The sequence below is a fragment of the Panthera onca genome, chromosome A3 (genome assembly GCF_046562875.1).
Source record: "Panthera onca isolate mPanOnc1 chromosome A3, mPanOnc1 haplotype 2, whole genome shotgun sequence".
In the NCBI taxonomy this organism is placed as follows: Eukaryota; Metazoa; Chordata; class Mammalia; order Carnivora; family Felidae; genus Panthera; species Panthera onca.
The window spans coordinates 97,761,883-97,784,205 of NC_138341.1; the positions used below are offsets into that span (position 1 = coordinate 97,761,883).

A 22,323-nucleotide genomic window follows, 5' to 3' on the forward strand; every position below is an offset into this window, starting at 1 on the left:
ACCACTCCAGTTACACAGGCAAAGGAGGGGCACCAGGTTGTCCATGCCTAGTCAGCATTTTAAAAAACTATGTCATGCTTTGTTTCATGCTATACAATGTGGTCACTTTTACGCAGCCAGTTAATGAAATCTGAAAAGTGCTGTGTAGCCCCAAGGAGACTTCCAGGGGAAAGCCTTACTATTTTAATTGTTGAATAGGTGTCCCTAAAAATATGCGATATTTGTGACAAAAAATACATGGTATGTCTTTTTTCTTCCTCTTTTTTTCTTCCTTTTAATGTTTACTTTTGAAAGAGAGCATGAATGGTGGGGGGGACAGAATAGGAAAATGGTCACTTTAAAATAAAAACAGCAAAGGAGTGCCTGTGTGGCTCAGTCGGCTAAGCGTTTGACTCTTGATTTTGGCTCAGGGTGTGATTTCATGGTTTGTGAGATCAAGCCCCCAGTCGAGTCGGGCTCTGGAACGACAGGGAGGAGGCTGCTTGGGATTTTCTCCCTCCCTCTTTGCCCCTCCCCCACTTGCGAGCATGCATGTTCTCTCTCTCTGTTTCTCAAAATAAAACGCATTTAAAAAATCTAAAAACAAAAACAAAAACAGCTGCAACGAAATCAAATTTCTTCTCAGGAGAGAGAACCTGAGTCCAGAGAGATCTCAGGTGTGGAAGCACCTGACTTCAGGGACAGGTCGAAACAACTGCCTGTCCCACCTACAGTTTTCTGTCCCTGAACCCAGGCTCTTATGTGCAGAATGGAGACATTTAGACCTTATTTTCCTTTCTCTTTTCTCAATGCTTTAAAACACCTTTACTATTCATTTCAGGGAAAACGAAGGAATCCCATTTTCCTAAAGGGAGATGAGGCGGTTTCCTCTTTTGGCTCCGTCTAGAAATTGGATAGAAAAGCAAATTTGTTTCCTGGTTTGAAATGAAATCACAGCATCCTGTTCGCATCCATAGTTGAGGATAAAATGGACGTTCTTCAAACGGAATGCGGAGAATGTGCTCCAAAGACAGAGCTCGGCAAACGTGCCCTGTGATGGTCTTTTCCTTTATGAACATCACAAAAACCTAAAACCCAGCTCAAGAATGCCCACGGTTTTCACCTTATTCTGCTGAAAGCAATAATCCATTTAAATTCAGAAAATCTGGCAAGATCATTAGAAAGTCTCATTCTTTGGGGGGCCTGGGGGGCTCAGTCTGTTAAGCGACTCCAGCTCAGGTCATGATCTCATGACTTGTGAATTCGAGCCCCACGTTGGGCTCTGTGCTGACAGCTCAGAGCCTGGAGCCTGCTTTGGATTCTGTGTCTTCTCTCTCTGCCCCCCACCCCCACTTGTGCTCTGTCTCTCTCTCCCTCTCAAAACTAAATACAAACATAAAAAAAAAAAGAGAGAAAGTATCATTTTTTGGAGATTGTCCTTTGTTGTTCCTTGAGGTAAATTCTCTGGGAATGCATGTTGGGAATGGAGCCAACCAAAATCTCAAGAGGCCCTCTCCACCCCTCATCGGTGGTTTCCTTCCATATGGTGTGAGTTTGCAGGTGATTTCCAACCTGCCTTCCTTTGACCACCTGAGGAACCCCTGGATTTTTTTTTTTTCCTAGCAGAGGTAAACATACCTCAGTTTCCCTGGGTGTCACTAGCAATATAGTGTTGGGTGGTTTCTAGAATGTCCTCTATACTAAAGAAATCCTGTGTTTGTCGCTACTGAGACAGACTACACAGGTCTCTCTTATCATTTCCAAGAATATAAGCAATTTTGCACTTGGGCATCTAGGATGCACACCCCATCCTCTGAAATGCACAGCCCCATCTGTCATTAGCACTGCATATCTGAGTCTCTAGTCAGCTCTCCTCAGAGAGAGCTACAGCATCATCTCCATGGATTGGTTGGAAATATTTTCCATGATGCTACTTAGTACCATCTGGGTGAACTATATTATGAATCGGCAAATAATAAAGTGTGAATAGTGGGCAATTTCCAATCTAAAACCAGAGGTAGGGGGGAGGTGCACCTGAAGCTTAACCAGCTTCACGTTTGGAAAACCATAACTGCCTTTGTTGCTCCTCACTTGATCTATTTCTACGTGGTCGGCCATTTGCCTGATGTTTGCTCAGCACCTGGTAAGCAAAGAGCTTTCAAAAATGGTAGAAAAGAAAATCAATATCCCTGCCCATTTAGTCGGCCTCTCACCATTCAGTGACATTCACACAGTGCTGGGGAGGGAAGCAGGAGATCAATGCATCTTAGGGACATGGAGAAGGCATTCACTCAACTCATCTGAGCAATCGATGGCATTCAACTAGTTGCTAGCCTGGATTCAAGTGACTAGATTTTTATAAACCTGTGGCTTGTTTCTCTATTACGACATGCAAGCTCTCTGACTGATGGGAAGCAGCAGCAAATTATCCTCCAAGGAACCAATAATTATAAAAATCTCAACGATGACACTATATGCAAAATGCCTTATAGTCTTATAACATGGTATTACTATTGTGGCAGCTTTGAGACATGTCTATAAATTCTGTGATGGTCTGTCCAGTCAAGAGGTAGGGTGTATATGTCCTTCCCCCTGCCCTGAGTGTGTTGTGACTGATTCAACTAGTACCGAATGGTAGAAGTGATGCTATCTGATGACTTCCAACAGTAGGTCAGAAAAGGCCAACTGGTTCTGTTGGTTTAAGTAAGCCAATAACCCATGTACAGAAAGAAGTTCAACTACACTGAGGCCACTAGGCCAGAGAATCCACGTGAGAGTGCTCTGGTCAACGTTTTCTGCTGGGCTCCCAACCTATAGCCATGTGAGTGGCCCATCTGACAGCAACCACATGAGACCCCAAGTGGGAACTGCTGAACCCTTTTATGAGCGAAGAAACCAAATCTCACAAGGCTCGAGTAACATGCCTAAAGTCATACAATTTCAAAGTTGCCAGTTTCTTCTAAGTTTATTTCTTATTATTTATTTTGAGAGAGACAGAAAAAGAACCAGTGAGGCAGAGGGGAAGAGGGGGGACAGAGGAGGGGTTGTTTATTATTATTATTATTATTATTATTATTTATTTTGAGAGAGAGGGAAAGAGAGAGAGAGAACCAGTAGAGCAGAGGGGAAGAGGGGGCAGAGGAGGGGCAGAGAGAAAGAGGGGGACAGAGGATCTGAAGTGGGCTCTGCGCTGATGTGGGGCTCCAACTCACAAGCCGGGAGATGAAGACCTGAGCTGAAGTTGGATGCTTAACCGACCGAAACACCCAGGCACCCCTCAAGGTTGCCAGTTTAATGCCAGATTTGTCCCAGTCTGAAACTAATGTCTTTGACTCTGTAGCATACTGCCTTTCCAATTAGCCAGTTAATTGCAGGGGAAGCCCACCGCCACCGAAAATGTGTGAACAAAGATAGAAATCTCACTATTTTAGACACTTCCTTGAAGATTCTATTGGTGTGAAGATCTAAAAGTTCCTCTCTCCTTCTCACAGGGTGGAACCCTTGGAAGCTTTCCTACTAGGTAGTGCCCCACTGGCACTAGTGATGTCCCACCACCCCTTTCTATTTGTCCTCAGAAGCTCAATCTTTACCATCAGCTCCTCTGCCAAAAAGGCGGCCATCTTTTTTTTTTTTTTTTTGAGCAGAGAACCAACAGTCATTGACCACCCAGGGCCCTAGACTACCTTCCCCCCAGTGGGCATCTCATCTGATTTTTGCTCCCCACATTGGGAGAGGTGTGCTGCTACCCTCACCTCGTGGAGGCAGAAATTGGAGCTTACGGAAGTTAAGTGACTTGCCCAAGTTAGTGCGTAAGTTTAAACCTACAGTTTTCTGACTCTCATCGTACTGTGTTCTTTTCCATTGTTCACAAAATACCTAACCCTTAAAAAATGAATTACAGTTCAGGGCTCCTGTGGCACCTGGCACTTTCTCACTCTGATGACTCAGGCGAGAGTATTTATTCTCACTTTTGGAGGTGCAGGGTACCCAAAGGTAAAGCTGTTGTTATTTATTTTATTTTACTTTATTTTATTTTATTTTACTTTATTCTATTCTATTCTATTCTATTTTATTTTTGAGAGAGAGAGAGAGAGCTCGAGTGAGCGAGGGGCAGAGCGTGAGGGAGAGAGAGTGTGGAGCCCAGAGCACGGCTCGGGCTCATCAGATGCGGGGCTCGAACTCACGAACCATGAGATCATGACCTGAGCCGAAGTCAGATGTTTAACCAACTGAGACACCCAGTCGCTCCAAGGTGAAGCTGTTTTTTGCTTAAAACCTCTGGAAAACCAAAGAGTGCCTGTGTGGCTGCTCTTCCAAAGCCCTAACCTTGAGAGTGTGCTGGCAGAAATAATTTCAGGCACAAATGTCTTGCTTGAATTGGTAAGTAATTGTGACAAGCTAGGTTGCCTCTGGCAAGTTATTGAACTTCTCCGGGTTTCTGTTTTATAAGGTGTAAAGTGAGAGAGACCCAGATGAAAGTCCACACCCTGGGAGCTTACCATGGACACACAACTATCTGCACTTGCAGCCATAAACATGAAGTGACTTATAATGAAGACAGGCATGGATATAATAACAACAGTAAACATTTACTGAATAACTGACCATGTGCTCTGCACGGTTCTCAGCATGCTCCAATTGTTTAATCCCTATGGTTATCATCAACCCTATCTTACAGATACCTCGACGTGGGGGCTTGTCTGAAAGTACATGAGGCAGGATTTGAACCCTGGCCGTTTGGCCACTTCTAAATATGTCAAATAAGCATTACAGATAATAAATCCCCTAGAAATTCAGAGGGGACCATGGCATTTCCAGCTGTGACAACCACAGTATTCCTGCTCTCCTCACCCCTGGTACCCACCCTACCTCCATAGGCATCTCCAACATCCGGACACCCCGGAGTGATGAGAGTGATATGACAAAACATGAATGAATGTGAAACATGAGTTTCTGTGAAATCAGTTGCATAAACATGGAACATACATTATGGTGGCTCTATTTCCCCTTTTCAACTTCTAATTTTGAAATAATACCAAAAAGTTGGAAAAACAGTGCATGGAATCCCTACATATTCTTCACTCACATTTTCCAAATACTAACATTTTACCCCATTTGCCTTATCATTCCCTCTCTCTCTCTCCACACACACACACACACACACACACACACACACTTTTTTCTGAATTGCCAGAGAGTGAGCTTCCAATAGTATGCTCCCATAAGTTCAAATATGACCATATGTGTTTCGTAAAACAACCACATTTTCTTACATAACCACAGTTCAATAGTGAAAATAAGGAAATTAACACTGATACAATACTATTATCCGATCTCCACACCTTGGTCAAATTTCGTCACTTGCTCCACTAATGTTCTCTGCGGCAAAAAAATAAGAAAGGTTCAGGATTCAATCCAGGATGATTTATATACCTTTCAAAGGGGAAAATATTGCAAATGTTCCATCTCCAGAGAAACCAGAGCCAAAGATAATATAAGACGGGGTCTTCTTTGTAGGACAGTGAGGACAGTGGCTAAACAGACCACAGTCAAACCCAACCATTGTTTTGACAGTAAGATAAAGGCACAGTTCACAGAACCAAGCACGGGGAGGCTATGGCAAAAAAACAATCAACCTTTCAGCAGGTCAGTGATCATGAACGCTGTACACAGCTGTGTTTCTTTGTGTTCGCAGAGATCCTTAGGTTCTTAAATTTTAAATTTTTTTTTTTAACGTTTATTTATTTTTGAGACAGGGAGAGACAGAGCATGAACGGGGGAGGGTCAGAGAGAGAGGGAGACACAGAATCTGAAACAGGCTCCAGGCTCTGAGCTGTCAGCACAGAGCCCCACGCGGGGCTCGAACTCACAGAGTGCGAGATCGTGACCTGAGCTGAAGTCGGCCGCTTAACCGACTGAGCCACCCAGGCACCCCAGGTTCTTAAATTTTAGAAGCAGCATCAGAAACCTCTGGAAAGCTTGTTGAAACATGGACTACCAGGTTTCCCCCTTCCCCCCACAAATTCTGATTCAGTAGGTCTGGGGCGGGGCCTGAAAATGTTTATGTCTGGCAAGTTCCCAAGTAATGCTGGTGTTTCTGGTCCAGGGGGCCAGTGTGAGAACTACCACTCTAAGGTAAGGTATGCCAGCCAGATGAAGTTTCATCTGGGAATTTCATATGATGACTTAATCAATGACCTCCTACTTATCAAATCCGATGCCCTAGTCTCAATTCCATTGGACCCTGTGAAGAAGATGGATAGGGGGATATTTCTCTACTCGTTGGAGGCCTCTCGTTTCTACCAAGACACTGGAATGACTCCAGTTCACACTCAGGAGTATCAAGAAAGTTCTGTCTGTGTGTGAGGCCCCTGGAGTGTGCAATTTTTAATTCAGATGTCATTTGTGTTTCTCAGAAGTGCTTGCGCATGTGGCGATGATCTGAAAGGTGAAGCAAAGTTGGAAATTGCTATAGTATCTAAAAAATGTTTTTTGGCTATGTCATGTGAATTCAAGTATTAAGTCAGGGAACCATGTCCCAGACAGAACTGAATTTTATTCATCTTTGAATCTCTACATCTCAACTCTAGTATTTTATAGCTGTGTCACTTCAGAAGAGCTTCTTAACCTCTGTGTCTCAGTTTCCTCATTTATAAAAGAGGCATAACAGAATTCACTGATGGTAGATCACGTTATTGTTCAACAGGTAGTTATCGTCTGCCTGTTGGCCACCATTGTCGGGGAGCATGCTTGCCTCCCAAGTGACTTTGAACTTGGTCATACGACTTGCTTTGGCTAACAGAATGTGCGTGTAAGTATGGGGGCTTTAGAAAGCGTAGGCCTCAACGGCTTCCTTTGTTTCTGTTTTCCCTTTGGGAACTTCTGACTTCTGTCGGAAAATCCACTGGCCAAAAATAATTTAATAAGATAATTATTATTCAAGAACAAACTTGAACCCGGTCTTTGAGAGCCAGGTTCTCTCAAAGCCAGGCTTTGAGCCAGGACTGGCTGAGCCTACCCTAGTTCAACTGAACTATAGACAAACCATATATATGTTTATGAGAGCTAAGTGTCTATTGTAGACCCCTGCAAGTTTGTTATGCAGAAATAGCTGACATGCACAACCTTACAGGACTGTTGTGAAGATTAAATAAATTAACAAGTGCAAAAGGTTCAGAACAGTGCTTAGCATGTAATAAATGCTCTTAAAGGTGTGAACTGTAACTATTATTACACCCAGTGCCTAGACCATTGGGAAGTTTTTGATATAGGAGACATTGAATGCTTCCCTGATGTCTAGTATTCCTTTCTTCTATGTCCTAACACCTAAGACCTGGGTCCTGGATTACACATTTGATCTTGACCTGATCACTTTATTTCTCTGAGTCTCTGTGACCATATATCTGATAGATTTGGACACTTCTACCAACCTCGTAGGTTTTTTTCCTTTTCTTTTTTTCCTGCATCACATCACGGGCATAAAAGCACTTTGAGATTTTTATCTTCTCTTCAAGAATAAAAGCTATTCTGAGTAGATCACAGTAGACAGATCACTCAGTGTCCCCAAGATCTGTTTGCCTGATGCTCAGACAAGGACGGCATATACAGGGGTTTTCACAAATACCAGAGACTCTGCTGGGAGGGGACGGACTCTTAACATTGGGTTTTCAAACTGGTCACAAAAGTCAGATCGACATTCTTTAATTGTACATTCAGTTTTCACAAACCATTCTTTATGTATCAGGCAGATCACAGCTGAGAATAGAAGCAGCAGTGGGTTTCTCAACAGAAGACCTGGATTTAAGGGGTGGTTCATGGCTCAGCCTCTTGGTGATGGCCTGGGAAAGCCATTGAACTTCTGGGTAAAATGAAGGTGATGCTCATAAAAGCATAAACCATACAGGGTTATTTGAGAATCTGGTCATGCCAGTGCTGCTGCTGCTGGTGTAAGATGTATTTTTTTTTTTTTTTTAATAGTTTTGGAGGAAGTGTAAATTGGCAAAGCCCACATGGAGTGTGGGCTTGAAGAGTCCATCTTACTCTAAAGTGAGCATCCTGTTTGAGCCAGGAATTCCATTCTAGATCTTTACATGGTCTTTGGGTTCTTATGACCCATTCTTGACCCTATTTTCCATTTCCTGCTTCTTCTCGCTGTGGAGATAAAAATACAGTAGATGTTTACCCATCTTCCCTGTTACTAGGGAAGGACTTGTGACCTGTTCTGGCCAGTGAGGGGCATCTGAGAAACATCTTTTCCCCTCCACAAATACTGGAAGAGCCCCTTCTCACTTTTGAAGCCATCTCTCTGCTTCCTGTCGTTGTAGGCTGATGTACAACGATGTGCTCTCTGGACCGGTAGCAGCCATCTTGCAGCATGGAAGGGCTGAGAGCATTACAGAGACACTAAACTGGAACCTGGATTGTTAGCTGTTGGTCCAGCCCTGGAATCGGCAGCCTTGGCAATCCAGATTTTCTGTGACATGGCTCATTTAGGGCCTTTGTTATTTACGCTATTGTTAGTTCTGTTACTAGCAGCAAAAGAGCCCTTAACCGATGTACCCTTTTACAGTCTCTCTCTCACCCATCTCCACACACACCATACGCTCAATGTCTATAGAAGGAAATATCTAGAGCGGCCTTGTCAAATAGGTAGCCATTGCCCCATGTGTCTACTGAGCACTTGAAATGTGCTCAGTCTGAATTAAGGCATGCTGTAAGTATAAAGTACACAGTGGATTTTGAAGACAGTACAGAAGAGAATGTAAACTATCTCACTGCAATTTTATATTGATTGCATATTGAAATGATAATATTTGGGATATGTTGGGTTATATAAAAGATATTATTATTAAAATTATTTTCACTTTTTCTTTAGCTTTTTTTAAATGTTTATTTTTGTTCTTGAGAAAAAGAGAAAGAGAGAGACAGAGAATGACTGAGGGAGGGGAGGGGGGGTGCAGAGAATCTGAAGCAGGCTCCAGGCTCCGAACTGTCAGCCCAGAGCCCTTTGCAGGGCTTCAACCACGCACCATGAGGTCGTGACCTGAACTGAAGTTGGATGCTCAACCGACTGAACCACCCAGGCGCCCCTGTTGGCATGTAATTTTAGATATGTTTCAGAATATTTCAGATATTCTCTAATAATCCTCTGTAACTCTGTGGTATTGGGCATTATTTCTCCTCTTTCATTTCTGGTATTGTTTGAGTACACCCCCCCCGCCTTTTTTTTTTCTTTTTTTTTCTTTTTCTCTTTTTGATGAGCGTGGCTAAAGGTTTATCAGTTTTCTTGATCTTTGCTTAACTGACTGAGCCACGCAGGTGCCCCTCTTTTCCTTTTTAACAATGTGGGTATTTTATATTTTATAGCCATTTATGGCTCACATTCTATTGGACAGCACTGTTCTAGAAGAATAGATACCAAACTAATGATAATGGTCACCTCTGGGATATGGAAGAGAATAAGAGGCTTGACAGAGTAGGGGATATATATATATATATATATATATATTTCTTGAATTTTCTACAATAAGCATATATTTGTGCATTATTTCTGTGCGCTTTAGGAATCTGGGATAAGATTTAAAAAATGTATTAATATTTGCAATCATGCTTTGTCAATTGTAAAGTTGTGTACATGCTAGTTGTTTAAATTTGATAATCATCTATTTTGGAACATCACTGCACTTGACTGTAAGTACCTGGTGTTTTAAATCTCTATAATATTAAATATTAGATAAAGCATACAGAGAAACACTCAGGTAGCCTTTGTGTAATGTAACAGAGTGTATCTTATTTTACCAGCAGAACCCTATATATAAAATGAACTTGCTTTTGAATAACTGGGGGCATGTTTATGAGGCCAACATCAAGAAATGAAAAAGGTGACTTATAAAGAAGTTAAGGTATTTTGGGGTTAACTCATATATTTTATTTTAAGGTATTTTGGGGTTAACTCATATATTATGAACAATACTTATGATAATTCTCTTTCCACTGGTAGAACATAGCAACTTAACAAAACATCCCAAATGTCGTCTTGGCCCTTGCCTTTTTGTGATGCCTTGGGAGGTTTATTTTTCTCCAAAAACCTCTGAGTCATTGAATTTCAGATTTAGCATTGATTTATTCCTTTTGAGAGTTTGCCAACTACAAAGATAAATTGCTTGGCCTAAGTGATTAAGGAAGAATAATGGTTTGCTTCTAGTCAACACTGTGTTTAGTCCTTCTTTATTATCTTTAATTAAAAAGCCAGCCCACGATTCTCCACCTGCTAATGGATCTGGATGGAGGACAAAGTAGCAACCGGGGTCCTGGAGACTAGCCTGGCTGTGGGTGGGGAGGGCAGCCCAAAGGGTGTCTCAGCAGCTCTGCTTGCTGGCTTCCTGCAAAGCTTTGATGAGTGACATTAGGTGTGTACCCTAGAGTCTTTGAGTGTTACTACATGACTTTGCACCATGGGAGCAGAAAGCCACGTGGTTTTGCTTCAGTGTCATCATTTTACTCACAGCTCAGCCATAGATTGGATGTGTGACGTTGGGCAAATCAATGTCCCTTTTGGATGCCATCTTCCAGGCCAGTAAAACAGAGTGTCGGTCTCAAAAATAATCTCCAAAATCTTTTCCAGCTTTGAACTCACCTTCCCCTTCCCTCCTCTTCCCTTTCCCTTCTGCATCATCTCCTTTCTCCAAATAAAACACGTGTGTTGTCTGACATTTAAAGCCAGGGTTAATTATCTTGTTAACAGATGTCCCTGCTACTACAATATATGTATTATATATCAAATTATGTATACTGTGTATATTTAAATTATGTGTAATATATACATTGTGTAATTTAATATATTACATACATTACACATATGAATATATCGCACATATTAAATTATATAGCTGTATGTTTAAATTACTATATAATTACATATAACACAAAATATTATATACAGTGATATATTATTTTATATATAATACAATCATGCATAAAATCATATACAATTATAAATATTATCACATAATTTATGTAAATATATATGTATGTGTACACATATATGTAGATTTATGTGTGTATGTATATATATAAATACACATACATAGGGAAGAAGCTTTATTGTAGAAAACATACTCATAAACTCCCAAACTCTAACAACTCCTCTGGGATAGGTCAGAGAAAAAAAAGCAATCTAATTATATTTCCAATTTGTAACAAAACCTAAATTTAGCAATGCTTCATAAGCGCCGTTTGGAAATTTAATTTTAGAGAATGGCTGGTGAGCTTCCGTTCCATTTTGTCACCTTTGTTTTTCCATTTTCCTGCCACCCCAGGTAGAACCAGAACTCCTGAAAGGCTGAAGTAAGAAATCTTTGCTTGAGTTCGGTGTGTGATCCATCAGTAGAATGGCTTCAGGAGTAGAGTCAGACTTACGACTCAACAAATGCAGCCTGTTAACAAATCTCTTTTCAACACGGGTATAGTGTGCCTGTATCAAAGCATGATTTACTTGGATCTGTTGAGGCGGCAATAAATAAATTTGGAAGCACTGAATTGTATTATAAAAACATGACTGAGCATTTAAAGTGAAATAAATGGTATGTTTGCCGACAATCTCTTTCTCATGCATTAATACAGGAAAACCGATTTACTCAAGAAATGGTAATAGAAACCAGCAAACACCTTAATTTGTGTTATTATCCCAGCCAATATAAAATTCAGGGAAGTGGAAATGGCACTGGTGGAGACCAGCAGCAGCAGCTGTTCCAAAACTCCATGGAGCATGGTCTACTTGAGGGATGCCATGTTGCCATGGCAGCCAGCGACTCCAGTGAGCAGTGCGCAACCTCAGACAGCTGGCTCTGCCCCTTGGGGTGCACAGCATTGGTCCTTCCTTGGGTATTTGGCAGGGTGGAGGTGGGGGCACGAGACCTAACATTTTGTTAAATCTTTGGAGGATACAGGATATATTCAGGTTGGTCCCTGCCTTCGGAGGACTTACAATTCATTAGGCCGAGACGCTCTAAGAAAAGCTATGTGGTTAGATGGTATAAGGGCTTCTGGCGTCCTGAGAAAGTGTCTTTGCTGAAGGCGGTAGCAGTCGAGGAGGCCTTCTTGGAAGGCAGTGGGATTTAAATGAGATCTTGAAGAATACATGAAATTGAAATGGACTTCCTCGATCCCACTGTCGCTGTGGAGTTTTCAGTTAGCTTGTTTCCAATCGTATTACTCCCAAACCACGGAGGTTGGGTGTTGGGTTTGGTGTTGACCCAGTCTGACTGATGTGCAGGTGAAGAAACGGAAGAAAGAGAAGGCGAGTGGAGGGCAGAGGTGCTGTGAGGAATAAGACTGCGGTGGCCTGAGGCTGGGAGGAGCCCAAAGGGAGGTGCTTGGGGACTGGGGTGGGCAGCTCCACATCCCTCAGGGGTGCCGGTGGGCGGCTGTTTTCTCCTGACTGACAGGTGACTGGGACAAGAGCCCTCTCCACAAACACCCCACCCCTCCCTGAGTATATGTCTCAGGTGAGTATATGTCTCAGGTGAGTATATCGCCGGTCCCAGAGTCTCAGACAAGGGGCTTCCCCCAGGCAGTAGCTCTGACATTTGGAAGACAGTAATCCGTTTCAGTACTTGATGAATCTCGACAAGGAGTCATTCTTGCTATCATAAACCGTACTCCATCTTTGACTGTTTTTTTGTTTAAGGAAACTTTTAATTTTAGAATAGTTTTAGATACACAGAAAAGTTGGAAGTACAGAGAGTTCCCATATACCTCATACTCAGTTTCCCTATCATTAACATCTAATATTAGCATGGTACATTTCTCACAACCAAACATTATTATTAACTGAAGCCCATATTTTAGTCAGGTTTTCTTAGATTTTACTTAATGTGCTTTTTTTTTCCTGTCCCATTATCCCATCTAGAATTCCAAATTACATTTTACTTTTTTGTCATGTTTCCTTATTCATCTTGACTGTGACAATTTTCAGGCTTTTCTTGCTTTTCATACCTTGACAGTGTTGAGGGGTACTGCTTTTGGAAGGAATTTAAACCCACACACTGATTGAGGATATGATTGCCATTTGGCCATTTGCTTTTCTAAATGCATTTCATCATTTACTTGACCTCGAATCTCGTGGTTGATTCATTGGCGGTCTTGAGTTTTCAGCCGTGCCTGTCTCCATACCCTTGCTGTGGCCTCATCGTGTACTTTTGTACCTCTTGGCTTTGTGTTTGCTCATCTGGCTTGTGCTGGCCAATGGCTTGTGGGAGAACTGACAGTGAGCCACGACTGAGCCTCGGGCTTACGAGGACCCCTGTGATTTCACTGACCTCTGCTTTTGTCATGGCCACGAAAAGGACATGGCTGGACTAGCCCACTGGTGTCAGGAGAAGGATGAGAGTTACAAGGGTTGGAGCTACCTTCAGCTGAGCCAGGCTTAGGTCAGCTCACTTCCAGCCAACTCAAAGATGAATGGACAATATTCGATGACTGTTATTTTTTGGCCTCTGAGCTGTGGAGACATTTGTTACGCAACAATAGTTAACTGATACATACCCTAGGGCTGAATACACTTAAGACTTAGAAACTTTTTTAAACAATTAGTTAAAAAAATTTTTTTTTCTTTGGGAACATGTAATTAAGAGGCCCACGTGCCTCATTGGGTTATTCTAGTGTCTGTCATGAGAGGACAGGTGTCTCATTGAAAATCCGAGTTGTCTCCTCTCTGAGCCAAATGGACAATGTCTTCAGCTGATTGGCAACCTGTGATCTGGGTAAAATCTAAATGGAGCCGCTTAAGAATGAGCTCATTCATTCCTTCAACAGCTAATTATTAGGTGCCTAATATGTGTGGAGACTTCTGCCCACTGCTGATTGTATAGGAGAGAGCAATAGTGGGCAAAACCCTGGCCCCCGGGGAGCTGGCCTCATGGACAGGATGTGAGTAAAAATGCAATTACAAGGGGAATGCATTTCTGAAAGGAAAGCTGTTGTGAGGGATCTGACCTGTTTGTGTTCTCAGGAAAAGCTTCCCCAAGGAAGGCTGACCTGAATTCCGAAGAGGGGAGCATTCTGTGTAGAGAACAGCTCACTTCACAGCAGCAGGAAGCACGGAGGCTTCCTGGAGCCGCATCAAGCCCGATAGGGCTGGATATCAGGATAAGGAGGGGCCTGTGAGGCAGGAGGGGGCTGGCCCGTTTAAACACTCTGGTTATTTGGCAATGTGCCCCCTTTCCATGGTAGATACTGAAGTAGGGAAGAGAGTCCTCTCCTCACATCCTGTAGCATGCTTTTAAGCACGTCAGGCCTAGGGCACCTGGGTGGTTCCGTCGGTTAAGCGTCCAACTGCAGCTCAGGTCATGATCTCGCAGTTTGTGGGTTCGAGCCCCGTGTTGGGCTCTGTGCTAACAGCCTGGAGCCTGCTTTGGACTCTGTGTCGCCTTCTCTCTGCCCCTCCCCCACTTGCTCTCTCTCTCTCTCTCTCTCTCAAAAATAAATAAACATAAAACAATAATTTAAAAAAAGCATGCCAGGCCTAATACTCTCTCTCAGGCTGTAACTTGAGATTGGGCCAAGAAGACACATGCTGGTTAGGGACTCTCCCATGGAAGTTGCTGGTAGCTGAGCATTAGCTGGTGGGGTCCAGACACTGGAATCTGGCAGCAAAGAGTGACCAGGACCAAGGTACGATGGCGTCTGTTGGGGTGTCTTACAGAGATTACCTTAACTCTGAATCAGTCTGGTTCTGTAAGAGAGGGCTTTCTAATGAATTGCTTTTCTGATTTGGGTACTCAGATGATTTCTATTGGTAAAGCCAAGAACCCTGACAAGAACAGATGGGTTGGTGCCAGATCATGCCACGTCTTCCAGGCCAGATTAAAAATCATGACCTTTAGCCTAAGAGAACTAGAGGCCCATAAAGAAGTTTGAGGCAAGAGAGGAGACTGTCAGATGAGAGCCAGTACTTATAGCCCGGTGTCTCCGACTGAATTCTTCTAGCCGAAGATCCTAAGACAAGGAGCTGAGTGCAGACATCTTATTTTGGGAGGAGATCTCCGTAAGCACCAGTGGGGAAGGGGAGGCAGCCATAAAAGGTGAGTTATCAGCTGGTTACTACTGTGGGAAACTGGGGTCAGTTCATCTGGGGAGCTGTGGGAATAGTATAGAACATGTCTCAGAGCTATTTATCCATCTTTCCCATCAGTCATTGACTGATGGCTGCTCTGGGGAAGGGGGTATTCACTGTCCAGAACTTCCCATCAGTCCCGAGCAAGGGCTCCAGTGATCACGGAACCAGCCCAGGTGAAGAGTTGCAGATATTGGCAGTTGGAAGTCTCAGAATCTCTGCATTTAGAAAAGGGTAAAGCTGAGGGGATGTTGAGGTAGGTGGGGGAGGGACACAGGCGTGTACACTCACCCGGAAAAACACACCATCTGGTCCTTACTGCTCGCAAGGTGAAAAATGCTATCCTAGGTTGAAGGCTATAGAAACAAACGACAATGGGTGCCCCATGGAAAACCAACCAGTTGATTCAAGGAATAACAAACCCCAGTTACTTTCTTTTTGGTCCCTATTATAACTCATTTCTGCTTTACAGGAAAGCCCAAGCTCTGCAGGAGAGAGAATCTTGGCTCATCTTCATAGCTCTGTAACCTTGAGCGTGTTACTTAACCTCCCATTCCTGGAGGTTAGAACAGGATGCTAGAACCTGATTCCAGAACAGAAGACTATGCACCAACAGCATTCGTTTGCTTGGGCTGCCATAACGAAGTGCCACAGACTGGATGGCCTAAATAGCAGAAATTTATTTTCTCAAAGCTCTCGAGGCCAGAAGTCCAAGGCCAAGATGTTGGCGGGTGTGATTTCTTCTGAAGCCCCTCTTCTTGGCTTGTAGTTCACCATCTTCTCCTGTCTTCGTGTGGTCTTCCCTCTGTGCATATCTGTGTCCTAATCTCTTCCTTTCAGAACACCAGGGATATTGGATTAAGGTCCACTCTAACCTTTAACCTTTAACCTTTAACCTCTACTACCTCTTTAAAGACCCTATCTTTACATACAGTCTCTTTCAAGATACTGGGGTTCAGAGCTTCAACATACGAATTTTGAGGGGGCACGGTTTATCTCATAACACTCACTAAACAGCTTACTTATCAAGACTCCCTTCAAAGTCCTTACCTCTATGTGTTCACCAACCCAAAATAAGTAATAATAAAGTGACAAATTATGCCCAACCCCAACAAATTCTAGGTCTTGTAAGATCCACCTAAAAATCACCTAAGTCACCCCTAAAATCATTCACTATCAAGGTAGTGTTCTTCCTTACTGCAGTAAGTCTAGCAAACGTAGGCCTGCCTGATCAACAGTTTTCTCTGTTGTTCTTTGTGGAATCCACAGGATCAAATAACATGATAAAGGAAGACTCTATCATAATACCTAGCATTTAGAGGTGTTCCATACCTGTTAGTTTTTTCTTATAACCCAATCTCATCGCAAGAGAAAGGATTTTCAGAGCTTAAGCAATAATTTTTATTATCTTTCTTTTATTATGCCCCATTGACAAATTAATCTCACTTCAAAAACCTTCTGTCTTGCTGTTTTATCTGAATAAATCTGTGCCTAATACAAGTCAGCAGTTTCTAAATGGTTTTCGACTCTTCCTCATCGTCTTTGGAATGTTGGAATCAATCACAGGTTAGTCAAAGGTTTTTTAGTGTGTAATACAATTCCGTTGAACGTGGCAATTGCTAGGAATTTCGCAGACTCTAGCAATTGAGTGTGAATTATGGAACCAACTACTGTTATGTAAATTACGGGAACATAGAGAATAATTCCTCTCTCCCTTTAGATCAAAGCGTAGCAGTCTTTATATCGAACAGAATACTTATCACTACCTGATTTTATTAGAGCTACTTCCTGATATGTCTGCCTTTCTCCAAAGCAGAAAGCGACTGGAAGGAAAGAACTGTGTTTTATTAGCTCTATTCTTCCTTTGTAATCTAAGATAGATTTTTTTTTTTTTTGCATATGCACGGACTTAAATACAAACTGATGGAATAGAATAGAATCTAGCCTTCAGCAGGGAGGGTATTGGACGGTGAGGGAGGAGGAGGACATCTGAGTGCCTCTCATATATCAGCTGCTTCACATTCTGCCTTCTATTCAATCCTTAACCACAGTCCTGTGCAGTCAGAATTGCTATTCCTTTTTCACAGACAAGGAAGCTGAAGCTTGGAGAGAATACCTTGGCCAAGGTCACAGTTTAGGTAGATGTCGGACACAAGGAAGTCCAGATCTACTATTGCTTCCTAATGGAAAGCATTAGTTTGCTTTCCCATTGAGTGACTTGGGTAGATTACATTGAAAGCCAACCATGTATGTAAGGCAGCTAAGACATTATTAGTTTGCATAAAGGCAATGGCAATGACAACAGAATAAACCAAGCAAACAGTCTCAAGAGGGAAAAAATAAATAAAAACAATCAAAAGGATTGTTGGATGCTGTAACAGTTTGCTTGTTTTAACGATGTTTTGCTTTCCTGTGCTTCCCTTGGTTTTGGTCAGAGCTTTCATCCATGTAAGTTATTCCTGACTTTCTGTTTTGTTCTTCAAGGACGGTTAAGGCAGAAGGACTGTAGCCTCTCCCACATTCCTTCTGCATTCTCCTCCATGAGCTTAAAGCTGCCTCCTATAAACTCCAGTGACTCTACCTGAAGGTCCTTCTCGAATGTTAGTGCCATGTCTAGAGAAGCCAAATGTGCTGGAGAATTAATTCTAGTGGGGGCACCCTTGACCACTACCTAACAGGGAGTTGGTTGTATAAACACACTGACTCCCTCCCCATTGGGTGGGGATAACCGTGGGGCATGTTCTATAGTCTCCCATAGATGCTCAGCAGGCCTGAGCCCCAGTTGCCCCCCGTGGTAACTGGCTGAAGAACACACTTTACTGGCTTCAGTCCCTTTCCTGTCTCACTTCCCTACTTCCTCCTGGTGCTTCCTGAGGAACTTTCTCAGGGTACAAAGCCCTCTTAAACAAAGTGGGCTGCATAGGGAGTGGGGACATAAGAATTCAGCCCTCCTCTGCCTCAGTGAGTGGTAACTACCGGTACGCAAAGAAAATGGTGGTTCCAGGAGGAAGAGGTGTGGGGACAGAGGGAATATCCCTGAGGTGCGTGACTGGGAGATGAATCTAGGTTTCAGAGTATGTTCCAAATAGTAATTCTTTTTTTTTTTTTTTAAAGTTAATTTATTGATTTTGAAAGAGAGAGAGAGAGAGAGAGAGAGAATCCCAAGCAAACTCCTCACTGTCGGTACAGAGCTGGACGCGGGGCTCAATCCTGCAAACTGTGAGATCATGACCTGAGTTGAAATCAAGAGTCGGAGGCTTAACTGACTGAGCCACCCATGCACCCCGAAAATATGTTCTATGCATTCTATGTTATTTTGGGGAACAACAAGGACGAGAACCCTCTGTCTCCTGGGCACACACCCCTTTCACTAGGAGTATTCTTCCTGGAAGGGCATTGCAGTTGGATTTCTGACATGTTAATATGGGGAGTGGTGATATCAGCGAGGAGAGATGCACATAGAGGCTGAATAAAGATGACAGATGAGGCACTGAATGGACAAGGCTAAGTCCTAGAGCTTTGCCACTATGGTCCCAGCAGTATCAGCCTCACCTGGGAGCTTGTTAGAAATGCAGTCTCAAAACCCACCTCCTGAATGAGAATTGGCATTTTAACAAGATCCCAGGTGATTCATACGCACATTGAATTTTGAGAAGCACTACCTTAGGAATCTAAAAAATATGAGGAAAATATGACCCTCGGGCTTTTAATTAGTTTCCCCCTCATTATATCTACATATTCACCTGCCTACTTAAGCTCTGTCTTTTCTCTCCCAAAGTATTTTCCAGACTCTCTAGTCCTGGGAGAGTTCTTATTTTTGTCCAGTATAAATAATTTTGCCTATCCTAAACACGAAATCAAATTACTATATAAACGATTCCAGGGGCTTTCCCATGTCTTCACAGTTAATGCATTACCGGCAGTCATGTGATCTTTGGCAGAAACGTGGCCTCAACTATCAAAGGAAGACTCTGGACTTGAAGGCATCTAATATCCATTCTGTCACATGAATTTATGATTCTAAGTTCTCATATTTCAGTCTGATAGATACAGAGAAGAGTGTTTCTAAGAAGACTTCTGTGATCAAGTAACGGCCCCAGTTTATTCATACCTCTCTGTGTGCTCACCTTTGAGTATTTCCTGCCCACAATGAGCCTGGCTGTGTGACTCGTGTTGGCCGATGGGCTACACGCGCCAAAAGCAGAGATTAAAAAAAAATGATTCTGCTTGCCCTCCTTTGCTACATGTAGGAACCACCACCATGTGAATAAACCCAGGCCATCCTGTTGGAGATGCAGGGCCCAGTCACCCTCACTTTCCTAGCCAACAGCCAGTACTGAACACCGGACATGTGAGTGAGGCCATTCGAGACCAGTGGGCTCCCAGCTACGCCCCCAGCTGACTGTACCCACACGAGGGACTCCAGACCAGGCAAGCAGATCATCTGCCCAACGGAAGCCATCTCAAACTGCTGACCCAGAAAATCAGGAGCCTATAAATGCTTCTTGTAAACTACTACACCCCGATGACCGAAAGCTAATTTGATACAACTTCTTTTTCTTTAAATTTCGATTGCAACTTTTTGCAGGTGCGTAGTTTGGTAGTGACTTACAATGGTGTGATATAGGCGCCCGTGCAAAAAACAAAAATGTCATTTTCATGATTAGATATTAGTTTCCCCCATTACAGTTGACTCTTTCGGGTTTCACTACTGACTGATTCTTGGTTGGCTATACTCTAATTGAAGAAAACAGAATGTATGTTTTTCTCACAAAGGTAGCAGCATGCTCCCTCCTCAAACACTGGCTCAGAAATGAACACTGTCCACGATGAAATAGGGCTCCCCCCCACTGCCCCGTTTTCTCTCCTTTTTTCTGATTGCAGCTGAATCGAATGATCTTGCACTGGGCCATTCTGATTGTATGCGTGCTCTTCCAATAGGCTTCTTGTCTAAAGTAGCAGATGTCTTTCCCTCTATCTCTCTGAAGAAATGACAATAGAAGTAAATTGTGGCCCAGTAGCTTATTCAAAGCCGCTGAAAGCAGAGGCAGGCTTCAGAGAAACCCAGTAGAACTTTGACATTCGTAGGCGTCCCTGGCAGATGGTGACTGTTGGGTGGAACGCTCCATGTAGATGAAAGACCACCAGCCACAAGTGGTCTGGGGCCATGATGTTTATAGAAAATGACAAACGTATCCATTGTTTCCTGACTTAAGTCAAAACAAAACAAACCAAAACAACTCCCACGCTGCAATCATAGCCACTTGACATTACTCAGTTCATATACAATGCAGAATGCATTGTGTCTTTGAAACAGGGGCTGGTAATGTTTTCCATCTATATGGGACCTGGGCGAATGACAAACGTGATGACAAACAAGTCAACTTCAATATCTTTTGTACCTCAAATGCCTGTTCATCAGGAGCCAGTCACATCCCTCATCTTTCACGGAAGGGCTGGCACGAAGCAAGGTACCTGCGGAACCTCTGAATGGCAGCTAACAGACGAGACCGCAAGTTTGAAGACGGTGGGTTTTTTTTTTTTTTTCTTCTTGTACCGCATTACGGATGGAAATGGGACCGAAGGGTTCTGTCCTTGGTGTTCTTTGGCGTTTGCAACTGTGCTCCTGCAGGGCGCTCATTGTGTGCAAGTAAATCAGCATGTAACCTGGATGGTGGGTCTTAAAATGCATCCAGTCTTTTAACTAAGTTTCATTCAAAGCCCAGAATGGGCACTGGAAAGGTCTAGCACATCAAAACACATCCGAATGACACATCACGTTTTAAAGGACGGTCTGTAAAATAGAATCAGGCAAACACTTTTTTTTCTCTTCTGATTTATACCCTTCATCTCTGCTGCAGACTGTCCTCTGGCTGTTTGGTTATTATTCATCTTTCCAGCCATCTCCTAATTGCCCTTCTTACATCCAGGTCTTTCTTTTTTAAATTCATTTTCTTTGTTATTTTCCAACCTTTCATGCGTTGTTTATGGTTTGATTTTAAAAAGCTCTTCCCGTGTCTCCTTTATTTTGGGGTAGTATTTTATTATTCCTTCTATTTTGAGTTACTTCTTCTTTCTCATATTTCAAGAAATGTCTGACAACTGAACGCAAAAAGGAATAAAGAGCAATGAGGATGCTGGAGGAAGAAATGGGGATTATACTGAGGCGGAGAGGAACAGATGGCTGCTGCTAGGGAAAGAAAAACACCTCTAATAAATGAATATTTAGTTACTCATGTTCCGAATCCAAGTTTGCCAAGAGAGCTCTAATGGACATGGTCAGAATCAGCCGGGCAGCACAACAGATTATGAGAAACTGCGTCCACTCCGGTGAGAAACATAAGAGAGACGGGTCATTTAGAAGGGAAGGAGCTTCCAAGGGCACCTGGGTGGTTCAGTCGGTTAAGCGTCTGACTTTGGCTCAGGTCATGATCTCATGGTTTGTGGGATCGAGCCCCATGTCGGGCTCTATGCTGACAGAGTCTGGAGCCTGCTTTGGATTCTGTGTCTCCCTCTCTCTCTGCCTGTCCCTGCTCATGCTCTCTCTCTCTCAAGAATAAATAAACATTTAAAAAATTCAAAAAAATAAAAAAAAAATAAAAGAAGGGAAGGAGCTTCTGGATAACCCAGAGGAATACTGGATCTCTATCTGCAGAGTCCACAAGGATGTTCCAGGGAGGAAAGTTTTCTGGGGGTGAAAACTATCAATGTATAAACACAGAAGTCTGGAAATACTAGAATTAATTTTTTTTTTTAAGTTTTTAAATTTATTTTGAGAGAGAGAGACAGCACGAGCAGAGAGGGGGCAGAGGGAGATAGAGAAAATCCCAAGCAGGCTCTGCACTGTCAGCACAGAGTCCAATGCGGGGCTCAAACTCACGAACTATGAGACCATGACCTGAGGCGAAACCAAGAGTCAGATGCTTAATGGACTGAGCCACCCAGGTGCCCTAATACTAGAAATAATTTTAATTACTTTTGCCTGTTGGACCGGGAATGTAATGTTGGCCAAGAGTGGCCCTGCTTGGAGCCTGAGAATTACTTATGGAACAGAAACTGTCCTCCTGTGTTCAGTTCTTAGAACCTTGCTCTCACATCACAATATCACACACCACAACCACTACATCGCACATCACAATATGGGAAATATGGAGGCGGAGGAGACAGGGAGCCATTGTTTCTGGTAGTGATCGCTCAAGTTGAGGCCAGTTTGGAATCGTAACTCTCTT

General features: G+C 42.9%; 1 protein-coding gene and 1 long non-coding RNA gene across 2 annotated transcripts in view; one reads left to right on the plus strand and one right to left on the minus strand.

Annotated features, from left to right (window-relative positions):
- The window catches only part of PCSK2 (proprotein convertase subtilisin/kexin type 2), a 281,924-nt gene that overhangs the window by 155,351 nt on the left and 104,250 nt on the right, over positions 1-22,323 (minus strand). The window lies entirely within an intron of this gene.
- Positions 9,560-11,577, plus strand: LOC132664741 (uncharacterized). Its single transcript, XR_009603819.3, has 2 exons — positions 9,560-9,881; positions 11,298-11,577. It is a non-coding gene; the product is annotated as an uncharacterized LOC132664741 (long non-coding RNA).